Source organism: Panthera onca, chromosome B4 (genome assembly GCF_046562875.1).
Source record: "Panthera onca isolate mPanOnc1 chromosome B4, mPanOnc1 haplotype 2, whole genome shotgun sequence".
NCBI lineage: Eukaryota > Metazoa > Chordata > Mammalia > Carnivora > Felidae > Panthera > Panthera onca.
Window position 1 is genome coordinate 95,065,088 of NC_138345.1, and position 13,194 is coordinate 95,078,281.

At 35.3% G+C, this 13,194-nt stretch overlaps 1 protein-coding gene across 1 annotated transcript in view; it reads right to left on the bottom strand.

The window, feature by feature from the left end:
• Positions 1–13,194, bottom strand: part of PTPRR (protein tyrosine phosphatase receptor type R) — a 274,918-nt gene that overhangs the window by 250,595 nt on the left and 11,129 nt on the right. The gene's annotated exons all lie outside the window — the stretch shown is intronic.

The window sequence follows — 13,194 nt, forward strand, 5'->3', positions numbered from 1 at the left end:
CACCTTATTGATTTAGAAATGTGGGTCATACTTTGATACTTTATTCATCTTAGGAACTTAGAGGAAAATTGTGTGAACTGGCTTTACAGTAAACAACTAAAAAAAAAAAAGAAGAAGTCAGTCTAATGTATTATGGATGAGAAATTTAAGCAGGAAAAGAATGAGAAAAATACGCTACCAAGCATTTTTGTGTTCTTGGCTTCCTGCTTGGCAAATGGCATCAAAATATTTGGGTTAGGTATTTTCCAAATGCTGGAGAGTGAAGAATAAAGATTTCATGAATTCTCTGTTTCTTAGAATAGCTTCAGCAAATAATTTTAATTTTTTATTATTTGGGGATAGAAGTGGCTTCATTTCATATGTTAATAAAATGTATTTTTATTCAATTCCATGTGATAAATACCCACCCAAATACTGTTTTGTTATTAATACAAATGGAGACAAAATATAAACCATTCCTCTTACAAGAGTTTTCTGGATCCTCGAGTCTTAGAAATAGCTCTACTTTAGAAAAAAGGTAAGCAACTAGTCTAGATTTTGACTGCAGAACTTAAAATCATATTTTATATTAGGCTTATGCCAAAAGTGATTATCACAAAGACTGTACTCCTTTCAAACCAAATTCAGTGGTAAATTTGGAAATAATATCAAATTTAACTACCTTTGAATCAGCCATAAATAGACAGCAATCCAACTTTACCTCACTATTTCTAGGAAGTGGGAAAAACAGGCATGATATTTCTAAAGTTTTCTTTTATCTAAATTAATTGTCCTCAGTGTGGAGGTGAATGTTCTAAATTACAAAAGTGAAAACACCCATTGCACAACAGACAAAATAGAAAGACAATAAAATGTTCCCATAGATTCCATTAACTGGTGGTAAGCACCATTAACATTTTGCTGTGTGTATTCTACCACTACCCTGGGTATAGACGTGTTTATGCACGTGAGTATTTACAATTCTTGTTTATTTTAACATAATTTTTACACCCCCGGAAGCATACTGTGGATTTGGAAGCTTTTCTTTACCTAATAGTATGGTGGGAACATATTTCCATGTCAATATTTTTAACTGTTACATAGCTTTGCACTATAGCGTTCTATTTTTGACTTAGTTTTTAGAGCTCTTCCTCGGTTAAAGTGAACTGCTTTAGAAGAGCAAGAAAAGGCATTCAAATGATGTTCATTTACCTCTTAAAACGTTTGAAAGCTGTATTTCTAACATGGTGGTTCTAGTGCTGATGAAGCCAATGACCCATGAAAAGAAGAGATTCCCAAGTGTCAAAACCTAGTGTCGGGAATAGGATATCAGAGATTCTGAGTCACATCTTGACCTGTAGCAAATTAGGAAGAACCTAAATGTGTACATTCCAAATAGGGATCCTGCTTTTTCTAAGAATGTTGGCTAAAAGCGGAAGGTGAATGAGAAGACTTTGCTCCCTTTTCATTATCTCTGGATAACTCAGTTGACTAACACTGGAATTATCATCACAGGAAATACCATCAGGTAAAAAGTACTGGAGAGTGAACTGCATAAATCGGAGTTATATGTAATTGTGGTATCTCCTTTCTTTTTGAAAAATTACTTTTCTTTGCTTTTCATCTCTTTTTATTAAAAAAAGAAAAAAAAAACCTTAACAATATACCTATCCTCTTCTGTTCCTCTTCAGATGTAATGACTATTATGATCTTATAGTTTATCATTCCTAATCATGTCTTTGAATTTTATTGGAGGTATCTGTAAAAAACATGCAGCAATTTTTTTATTTTAATTTTTACTAACTGGCATTACATCCCATAAAAATAAATCATTTCCACTTTTTTCCTCTATTATAGTTCTTTTCCTTTCTTTTCTTTTTTATTATTTTTTTAAAATATGTTGTTGATTATTGTTTCAAGACAGTAATTTCCCATTAGGAATACATTCTATTTTATATTTTTTTAAAATGTTAATATGTTTATTATTTTTGAGAGAGAGAGAGAGAAAGAGAGAGAATGAGAAAACACAAGTGGAGGAGGGGCAGAAAGAGAGGGAGACTCAGAATCTGAAGCAGGCATCCGAGCTGTCAGCACAGAGCCCTTCATGGGGCTCAAACTAATGAACTGTGAGATCATGACCTGAGCCAAAATCAAACACTTAAGCAACTGAGCCACCCAGTCACCCCTCCAATTTGCATTGTTAATAGCAGTGTATAAGAATACAAATTTTCCTATAGCTCCACACATAAGTATCAGACTTACTCACTATTTTGCCAAATCAGTGCATATGAAATAGCATCTCATTTTTAAAATTCATCTTTTCTTGACTACAAATAAAAACATGTTTAAAAATGTTTAATGGAAGCGCCTGGGTGGCTCAGTCCATTAAGCGTTTGACATTGCCTCAGGTCATGATCTTGGGGTTTGTGAGTTCGGTCCCCCTTCAGGCTCTGTGCTGACAGCTCAGAGCCTGGAGCCTGCTTGGGATTCGGTGTCTCATTCTCTCTCTGCCACTCCCCCACTTGTGCTCTGTCTCTCTCTGTCTCTCAAAAACAAGTAAATGTAGGGGCACCTGGGTGGCTCAGTCAGTTAAGCACGTTAGGCTCAGGTCATGATCTCATGGTTTGTGAGTTTGAGCTCAGCGTCAGGCTATGTGCTGACAGCTTAAAGCCTGGAGCCTGCTTCTGGTTATGTGTCTCCCCCTCTCTCTGCCCCTCCCATTCTCATGCTTTCTGTCTCTCAATAATAAATAAAGAAGAAAGAAAGAAAGAAAGAAAGAAAGAAAGAAAGAAAGAAAGAAAGAAATGTAAAAAAAAAAATTCAAATGTTTAAAGGACAACAGTGTTTCCTATTCTATAAGTTGCCTTTTTATATCCTTTGCCTATTTTTCTTTTATTAATTGATTTTTAGAAGTTTTCTATATAGTCTAGAATTTAGATAATAAGCACTTGATTTTTATTATGCTGCAAAAATTCTGTCACTGTATGATTTTTCTTTTCATTTTTATAGTGTGCTTTGATCAATAGTTCTTAATTTTAATGTAGCCATACTTATTAATTAGTCTGGATAGAGGTTTACTAATTTTATTGATCTTTTTCACAAAACAGAATTTTTGTTTCATTGAGTTTTCTTTTTTTTTAATTTCAAAGATTTCTGCTTTTGTCTTTACCCTTTCTTCTGCTTGCTTTGCACTTAATTTACTCATTTTTTTCTACTTTCTTAAGGTGGAAACATAGATCTTGGATTTGTGAAAAAAATTTTAATATAAACATGTAATGTGCCCAGTAATCACTGCGTTAGTACTTTCCACCAATTTTCTTATCTGTATTTTCATTTTCACTCAATTGAAATTAATCTCAAATTTCGTACATAATTTTCTTTCCAGTTCATAGGTGATTTAGAAGTGTGTTATTTAATCTCCAAATATTTGGGTAATTTTCCAGATGTTTTTGTTATTATTTGAGTGAATTCCATTACTGTCTGAGAGTATATGCTACATGATTTCAATTACGTTAAATTTGTTAAAATCTGTTTTATACCGAGAATATAGTCTATCATGGAGAATGTTCCATGGGCACTTGAAAACAAAATGTGTATTTTGTGTTGTATAGTGTGTTCTAGAAATGTTAATTAGGTTAAGCTGGTTAATCGTGTTGCTCAGGTCTTCTATATCCTTATCGATTTTCTTTTTTTGTCTACTTGTTATATTGATTACTGAGAGATGAATGTAGAATTCTCTGACCACGTGTGTAGATCTGTATTTATCCTCTGAGCTTAATCAATTTTTGCTTCATGTATTGGGGACATCTCCTGTTAGGTGCATGTTGCAATTGTTATGTCTTGGGAAATTGAGATTTGTATCATTATGCAATATATTTTAGAAGCCTTTTTATCCTTGAAATATTTCTTGTTCTCAAGTCTACTTTGTTGACATTAAAGCTACTCCAACTCTTTTTTGATTAGCATTCACATAGTTTTATCTTTTGACCTATTTATGTCTTTATTTATTAACTTTTTTATTAAAAAAAATTTTTTTAATGTTTATTCATTTTTGAGAGACAGAGAAAGAATGGGGGCAGGGGAGGGGCAGAGAGATAGAGATAGAGAGAGAGAGAGAGAGAGAGAGAGAGAATGTGAAGCAGGCTCCAGGCTCTGAGCCGTGAGCACAGAGCCTGACGAGGCTTGAACCCACAAACCGTGAGATTATGACCTGAGCTGAAGTCAGACACTTAACTGACTGAGCCACACAGGTGCCCCTATGTCTTTATTTTTAATGTGGGTTTCTTGTGGACAGTAAGTAGTCAGGTCTTTTTTGTTTTGTTTTGTTTAAATATAATCCAACAATTTTGGTTTTGTTTGGAGCACTTACAATTATTGATATGACTAGATTTAGCACTACTGTTTAATTATTTGCTCCCTGTTTGTCCCCTCTCTTTATGTTCCTCTGTGCCTCTTTCCCTTCTTTCTTTTGGATTATTGGAATATTATAAATATTCCAGTTAAATTTATCTATTGTGTTTTTGACGAATTCTCATTGTATCATGTCTTCAGTGGTTGCTCTGGGGAATAGAAACCTACTTACTTCCCTTTCACAGTGTGAAGAGTTATTCTGCCAATTTAAGTAAAGTTCAGACAATTTACAACCATATAGATTCCTTGAGCCTGTGTCTTCTGCCCTATTTATCATATTTTCTTTGCATACATTGAAAACCCATCAGACAATGTGATAAATTTTGCTTTTAACGGTCACACATATTTTGAAGTTCTTAAAAATGTAGTCTTACATAGATATATACTACGTATCTTATTCTTTTTTCATTCTTTTTTTCCAGTTTTATTGAGGTATAACTGGTATACAAAAATTGCATAGTCCAGGGATGCCTGGGTAGCTCAGTCGGTTAAGAGTCTGACTCTTAGTTTCAGCTCAGGTCATGATCTCACGGTATGTGAGTTCAAGCCCCGCATCAGGCTCCATGTTGACAGTGTAAAGCCTGCTTGGGATTCTCTCTCTCCCATTCTCTCTGCCTCTCCCCCACTCACTCTTGGTCTCTCTCAAAAATAAATAAATAAAACTTAAAAAAAAAACTTCATAGTCCATTCTGTGTAATGTGTCTGCTTTTTCAAGATTTTTTTTCTTTACTTTTGATTTTCAGCCGTGATGTGTCTTGGCATGGATATTTTGTTTTGGTGTAGTTTACCCTGTTTGGGGTAATGAGCTTTTGGAATGTATAAATTTATAGTTTTGCCCAAATGTGAGTAAATTTTAGCCACTATTTCTTAAGGTACCCTGTCTGCACAAATATCTTTCTTTTCTCCTTCTGTGACTCCAGTAATATAACTGTTAATCCTTTTGATATTGACCCACATTTTTCTGAAGCTCAGCTGATATTTTTCTGTTTTTTTCTCTCTGTTCTTCAGATTGTGTGCCTATCATTCTCTTGTCAATTTCACTGACTCTTTCACCACCTTCAATCTGCAATCGAGTCAATCCAGTGAATTATTATAATATTATGAATTCCAATTCTAGCATTTCTATTTGACTATTTTTTATAGTTTCTGTTCCTTGGCTAAGAACTTCTATCTTTTCACTCATTTCTAGTGTGTTTAACTGTATCGAAAATAGTAGCTGCCTTAACACCTGTTGGTAATTCCAACATCTAAATCTTCTTGGGGTTTGATCTATTGGTTATATTCTCCACTTGTGAAGTGGTTACATTTTCCTGGTTCTTGGTATATCAAGTAATTTCAGATTTCATGCTGGCCATTTGGAATGCTGTGCTTTTTAAGCCCCTTGGTCATGTTAAAAATCCTCTGGACAAGGTACGGTTAATGGAGGTTCAGTTAGACTACAAGTTCTGCCTTGCCTTCTGGTACTGGTAGTAGTCCCAATGTCAGTTCAGTTGTTGAAGTCTTTGTTAAGCTACTTTGGATCTGTCCTATGCATTCATGACTCAAGAAATTGTCTGTGATGGCTGGCGGTTTAAATGATAGTGCAGATCTCAAAGAATTTGCTATGCTATTTTGGACCTGCATAATGCATGTGTAGTTCAAGGGTAAGCACGGGTCTTTTGCAGGTGCATATCATGGAATTAGAGACATCCATTCTCCTTAGCTGATATCTGTTCCTACCCATCCATGGTTTGAAGGTTAGCCAGATTTGGGGGCAGAATTTATATACATGATTTGGGGCTCCCTCTTTCTTATTCTGTCTTTTATGGGATTCTTTCCTGCTTTTCCAGGAACCCCAAACTCCAGCCTCCAGTTCGTTGTTCCAGAAGAACTGCAAGTTTCTTAGTGGAGTCTAGCTGTTCCACACGATGCCTGGCTTCTAGATAAATGCCATAAGAATGAGTAACTCAATCTATGCTATTCCCTTCAAAATTTCACCTGCCTTCTATAGTCTCCCTAGTTTTATCTTCTCTTTGGTGCCTTAAGTTCATCTTTTTTGTAACTTTTGTTCAGTGTTTATTATATATGAGAGCATTAACCTAAACCAGAATCATAACCCGTAATTTTTTTTACTGCCTACTATGACAACCCTTTAATAGTTACACGTGTAGGTAGAGGTCTCTCATTTTCCAACTGTCTGTCTTACTTAAGATTATGATTTGCCTATATTGGAAATTAAAACCTAATGTCCAAGATATAAGAAAATATGATAACCTTCCTACTTTTCCCCTTATCTGGACCACCCCATCCATCACCATTTTAAACTTTTCTCCTTGTTTCTGTTTCAGGTTGTGTGTTTAGTAGCCTGACTTCCATTTTCCCTGTTGATTTTTGTCAGCTGGGGATATTCCTTCCTTTATTTTGAACTTGGCTGTACTTTAAATTTAGCAGTCATAGTTTATTCATTGCTCCCAGGTATTTTCCAACACAAGGCTTAAGAATAAATAAGTCTAGTCTACCATTTTGTCGGAATTAGAGCACTATTTCGCCATCTTTATTATTTGGTTCTGTATTCTGGAAGATTCTGAAGTAGAAGCATTGTATATACTCGGTATATTGGTCATTGTCACTTGATAGAACAGATAATAATGATTTTAGTGATTATAATTTTTACTAAAAATAATCCTTATAATCACAAAAATGAATATTTCTTTTACTGTTTCATATTTTGTTCTGTAAAAATTCAATGAATACATAATGTGCAACTCCATGAGATCACCATGGTTTACCACTAGCTCATATTATCAGCAGGACATTGTTACATAAGCACCAGCATGAAATCAGGTACAGTTTATTTAGCGTTGGGAAGCTGAATCAGGAACATGTTTTTCTTCTTGAATTGTCCTCAAGAGCTCTTTAAATACATTGAACAGATATAGGAAAGTTAATCCATGTAATCATTGCCTTCTGCTTACTTAATAGGCCTGAAACGGGTTCTAAAAATGTGTTACAACTGCAATCATAGTTATGTCTGCCTGGCTGAAAGAGGACAAAGGCCTTTTCAAAATCTAGAGCAGATAACTGTGAATGTTTATTGGGGACCAGAGAGAAGGTCAACAATAAACAGCATTTCCTCAATAATGACGCCATTTCTGTTTTATTAAACAAAAATGTAGAGTAAAATTCCATGCCTATAAAGTGTACGGAAAGTGTTTCTCTCTCTTTTGGTAGATCTGAACACGGTTCACTGAAGCTCTCTAGTCAGTATCTGGGCCAGTTTGTTTCCCTCTGTTTTATCACCAGAAACACACCTTTTACCCTGATCAGCTATTTCATAAAGATGTGTGCTGCTTGTCACTCAAATGCTAAATAAGTGAGAAGACATGGAACAACAAAAAATGTCACTCTATTCTCAGAAGAAAAGGGCTTTTCAAAGCAGCATAATCTTTCTACATCAAAAGTGGCATTCACATTGCAGGTTATTGTCCCTGACCTTTGGGAGCCACCGGTGACCTGATGTGTATAATACAGTAACCTGCAGGTCATTTGGGAATGCTGTACAAGCAAACATTTACTCACCATTATATCATACATTGCTTGAGGAAGATTTCTGCTGAAAGTTTTTTCTTGAGTTTTAGTTAAATAACTTGCTAAATGAGTTAAAGGATCAGTTTCCATTTTGGTATTTGGGATAATGCTTTTTGGTCCAATTTTTGAAATCCTTGAAACCGGAGACCCTCAATACTTTGTGAGTTTCATAGAGATTAAAAAGCTACCCTCACTGATGAAATGGAAGACGAGTGAATGTCCTATGACACTTTGAGGTTTTCTGCCATAAAGCTTTACCTAGTTCTAGAAAACCACAACCCCAGTAGAAGTTTAACTAAGAAGTAAAAACACAAGTGACTGTTGATATTCTACCATTGATGTGTTGAGTGTGCTCGCTCTCTCCTCATTTTATCCAAGTTATTGTCAGAGGAATGTAAGGGTATTATTCTCCCAAAGCTCAGATAAGTAAGACAAATTGTAACATAAAATTTGCCAGAGACAGGTCACAGTGTTTCCCAATAATGATTTTTTAATATTCTTTCAAATATTCTTTTAATATCATGCATAATTTTCATAGATAAATTTTATTTATGAGATTTGACTATGAATAAAAGGAAAGAAATAGTATTATAGCTAGAGCATAACAAGGAATTAGTTGGGTTTTATTTTCCTCTTCTAAATAAAGGAGAAAAAGGAAAAGATATACGGCAATTTAATTACAATTCTATCCTGTGCAATTATTGATTTTGTCTGAGGAGTCAAATCATAGCCCATTTAACCTATCCCTTAATGTCAAATTCAGTTTCCATATCCTGTATGAAATCTTTATCTACTTCTCAACTTACAGCCATCTCTCCCTTGCCTGATTATTTTGGCTAGAACTGCATGTATCATTCACTGCAGTTCTTATGTGAGAACTTATGTGAGCTCCTTATGTGAGCTCCTCAAGGAAAGGTGCGTTCTCTTATTCATGTATATTCCTAGCACTCAGGCAGTACCTGGCACAAAAGTACTCATCACATTGTATCATAAATTCTAGATTGTTTCTCAGTTCACTCCCAAACTATATTGTAAAATCCTTCACAATAAGGATCATGTTTTCTAAGCTGTAAAATCCTCAGGGCCTGTCACAATGTCTGGTACACTACTGGTAACCATAAGTACCTCCTGAATATATATGTAATCATAATGAATACAAATTTATCAATTATGTATGTATATTTCATGAAACACAATATTTATAATTGGATATGATTATGAAATATCTTACATTCCTGATTACACTGGTACGTTATTTCTGAATAAGAACAATACCTTTTGAAAAAAAATTTTTTTAATGTTTATTTTATTTTTGAGACAGAAAGAGAGTGCGAGCAGGGGAGGGCAGAGAGAGAGGCACAGGATCCAAAGCAGTCTCCAGGCTCTGAGCCATCAGCACAGAGCCTGACGCAGGGCTCGAACTCACAAACCATGAGATCATGACCTGAGCTGAAGTGGGCGCTTAACCAACTGAGCCACCCAGGTGCCTCAAGAACCATACCTTATCTTCTTCCTATATCCTTACCTTCCCCAAATCAGAAATGAATCCACTAAACACTTTTAAAATTGAATAATAAGATATAATTATGAGGAACCTCAAATTTTAAGTCATACCCCATGTAATGTTCAAAACACCTCTTGGTTCACATCAGGAAACACTTGCTGAGAATTTGCTGCATGTCAGGCATTACACTAGGCACTAGGTTTACAGGAATGGAATAAAATAATAAAATTAGGAAGACACTCCTAAGGAACTTATATAGTAGGTAACACTGATACATAATATGTTACCATAGGTAGTAAGCAAAATATGGCTATACACTGGGTATTTTGGAAGCACAGAGGAGCACTTAGCTCAACCTTGAGTTAATAAATGACTCCCAGGAGAAAATAATACATTGAAGGATGAATAAGTGTTAGCCAAGAAGAAAATGTGTGTTTCTCTTAGAGGGATCAGGGTGAATGAAGGCACAAGGGCTAGCGGAATACGATGTGTATTTATTAGTGTTAAATATGAAGTTAAGAGTTATTATATATATTATATATGTATATATAATTATATATATATTATATATATTATATATATTATATATATTATTATATATACATATATAATATATATAATATATATATTATATATAATAATATATAATATATATAATATAATATAATAATAATATATAATATATATATATTATATATTAGAGTTAAATATGAAGTTAAGAGTGAGGAGAAACTGGATGTAGAAAAAGACTGCCTCAGGACATAAAGGCATTCATGTGCCAGTCTAAGGAATTTAAACTTTATCCCACAGTCAATGTAGAGTTTAAGTGTTTTAAGGACAAGAGTGCTGTGGTCAAATATACATTGTAAAGACCACTTTGGCTTTGCGCAGAGGATTGATTAAAGAGTTTGAGCAAAATAGGAGTGAAAGAAAACAGGTAGAAACTGAAATTGTGTAGGCAAGAGATGGTGAAGGCTTCTGCTTGGCCAGTAGAAGTAGGTATATAGAGGAACAGGAAGGGAGTACATTCCAGAAACATTATGAAGAAATAATTGGCATGGCTTGGTGATGGATTGAATGAGGTATATGTAGGAGAGAGCTGAGTCAAGAATGACTTTCATCTTCCTGGAGAAGATCAGACCACCAACTAGGAGAATCAGAGTAGGGAGTGCAGAGATAGTGGGAACTGTTTGTGATATTCTGACTTGGAGGTAGTATCAAGTGCAGGTGCACAGCCTATATTTAGGCTTCTATGACTGAATCACAGAATAGATGCTAGAGCTGAAAGCAAAAGTATATACGTGGAAGATAAAGACAGACTAAATCAGATAACTCCTCAGCAGTGTGTGAAGAGAAAAGAGCAATGGGATAAGATATCGAACTCTGATTAACTTCAATGTTAAAGAGAGGGAGTAGATGAGGGAGACTTTACCTATCATAAAGGTAACAGGGGTGTCAAATCTTAAATAACATCAAAAGGCATGAGATCAATAATATCCAACAGCATCAGGAAGACATTATTCTGTCCTTTAATGTAAGTATTTTAGCAATGTTCCTCTGTGTTACACCTTGTCGTCATTTCCTATTTCTATTTCCTATTTCCTATACCTGTCGTCAGTACGTAGTTCTCATGCATAGCTTTTTAAAAATGACATGAGGCTGTCCACAAGCCACTAAGGGTGCACTAAACCATAATGCACCACAAAATGAAGAAGGGAGAGGAGCATTTGTTCACAGTTGTGACCTTCCCAGTCATGCTGGGAAAGCAGAGAGCAGGCCTATTGGAGGTCTGCTTACCAAAGGGTTCATGCCAGCTCCATATTAATGGAAAACCACAGATGGCTAGCTGTACCTCATGGGCGCACCCTCCCTGAGACACATTTTAAGCAAACTGATGCTCTTTTGGACAGCTACTTAGCTCTTTGGACTATACCTATGAGTACTTTACTATATGTTTTGATGTATATTTGATGTGGGTTTTTAATGTATCTTAGAATAAACCCTCTGCACAGCTATATTCTTTTCTGTGCCCCAGAGGGATGTTATTTGTGAATCTTATTAAAAATTAACAAGAATCTACTTCCCATACTCTGTCTGTCATAGATAAAGAATGGCATATGTTGATAAACATAAGCCATTCATTGATTTCTGAAGCCAGAGGCACTGGAAAGCATCACAAATCATGTGGTAGGACTGGGCAAACTCAATGATTTATCTAAATGATGTTCAGAATTAGATGTGTCAATAAACTTCCTGGGTGGCTATAAACCCAGAGAACTCTATTTCTTTTGTAAGGGGAAAAATATAATATTCCATGAGTTGGGTCCCAGTTCGTACATTCCTAACTTCACCTGCTTTTAACTCAGCTTTATGTGTTAGAACAAAACCACTCGAGTCAGCATCCCACCAGTGATGAATACAGACCTTAAAAGAGAACAGCTAAACCTAGAACTATCTGAAAAAACATAGCTAAGACCACAAAACCTTTGTTGCAACAGACCATCATCAAAAGTATTTAAGTTCAATGCATATCTTGCTACCTTACAAAAATGAAAAGAATGACCCACTCTACCAAAACTAGAAATAACAGGGGAACTTGGGTGGCTCAGTCAGTTAAGTGTCCGACTCTTGGTTTCAGGTCAAGTCATGATCTCATGGTTTCATGAGTTTGAGCCCCACGTTGGGCTCTGTGCTCACAGCTCAGAGCCTAGAACCTGCTTTGGATTCTGTGTCTCTATCTCTCTCTGTCCCTCCTCTACTCATGCTGTCTCTATCTCTCTAAAATAAATAAATAAACTTAAAAAAGAAAAAAGGAAACAAAATAGTAGCTTTATAGAACACAGTCCGAAAAGTTTTGGGTTAATCTTTTTATTATACAATATCACAAAGAGATTTAATTATAATATTCTCCTCTGTCCACTTCAGTACAGTGTCCAGAGAGTACCTGAAATTCTGGGCAAGAGAATTATGAAGAAGGAGCATAAACTTTAAGAGGCATTAAGCAAGTTATTTAGCCTCTATAACCTCAGTTTCCTCATCTGTAAAATGGAAATATAATTCTCTAGTGTTAGTGAGAGTACATTCTATATATAAAGTATATAAAAAGAAGTTTTAACATAATACTATGTGCATATAAAACAGATGATTAAGGGTAGTCATTACTATTACTATCATTATGGAGTTGGCAATAGCAATCATTTATTACTTGTAAACTCAATTGTCCTCTGCTAGCCAGTGACATGGAAAGAATCAAAAACTGAAGAAAAACCCTAAGATAAAAACACAGGGGTGCTGGTGGCTCAGTTGGTTAAGTGTTGAACTTCTGATTTTGGCTGAGGTCATGATGTCAGGGTTTGTTAGCTAGAGTGCCCGCCATGTCCCCCCACCCCCCACTCCTCCTGATCAACACAAAGTCTGCCTAGGATTCTCTCTCTCTCTCTCTCTCTCTCTGCCCCTCCCCAACTTGTGCTCTCTCTCTCTCTCTCTCAAAATAAATAAATAAACTTGAAAAATATCCCCACAAAAGGAACCAAATAATATTCATTAGCTTTACCTATAAATTGGAAAAATATATATATTTCAGTTAAGTGGATATGTTTGTATATGTGTTCTATAGAAATATATGTGTTCTACAGAAACATATTTTGACAAACCACTTCACAAGACGTAACCTAATTACACACTCTGAAATATGCAAATTACCTTTTATCCAGGGAGGAATTTGGCTCACCCTA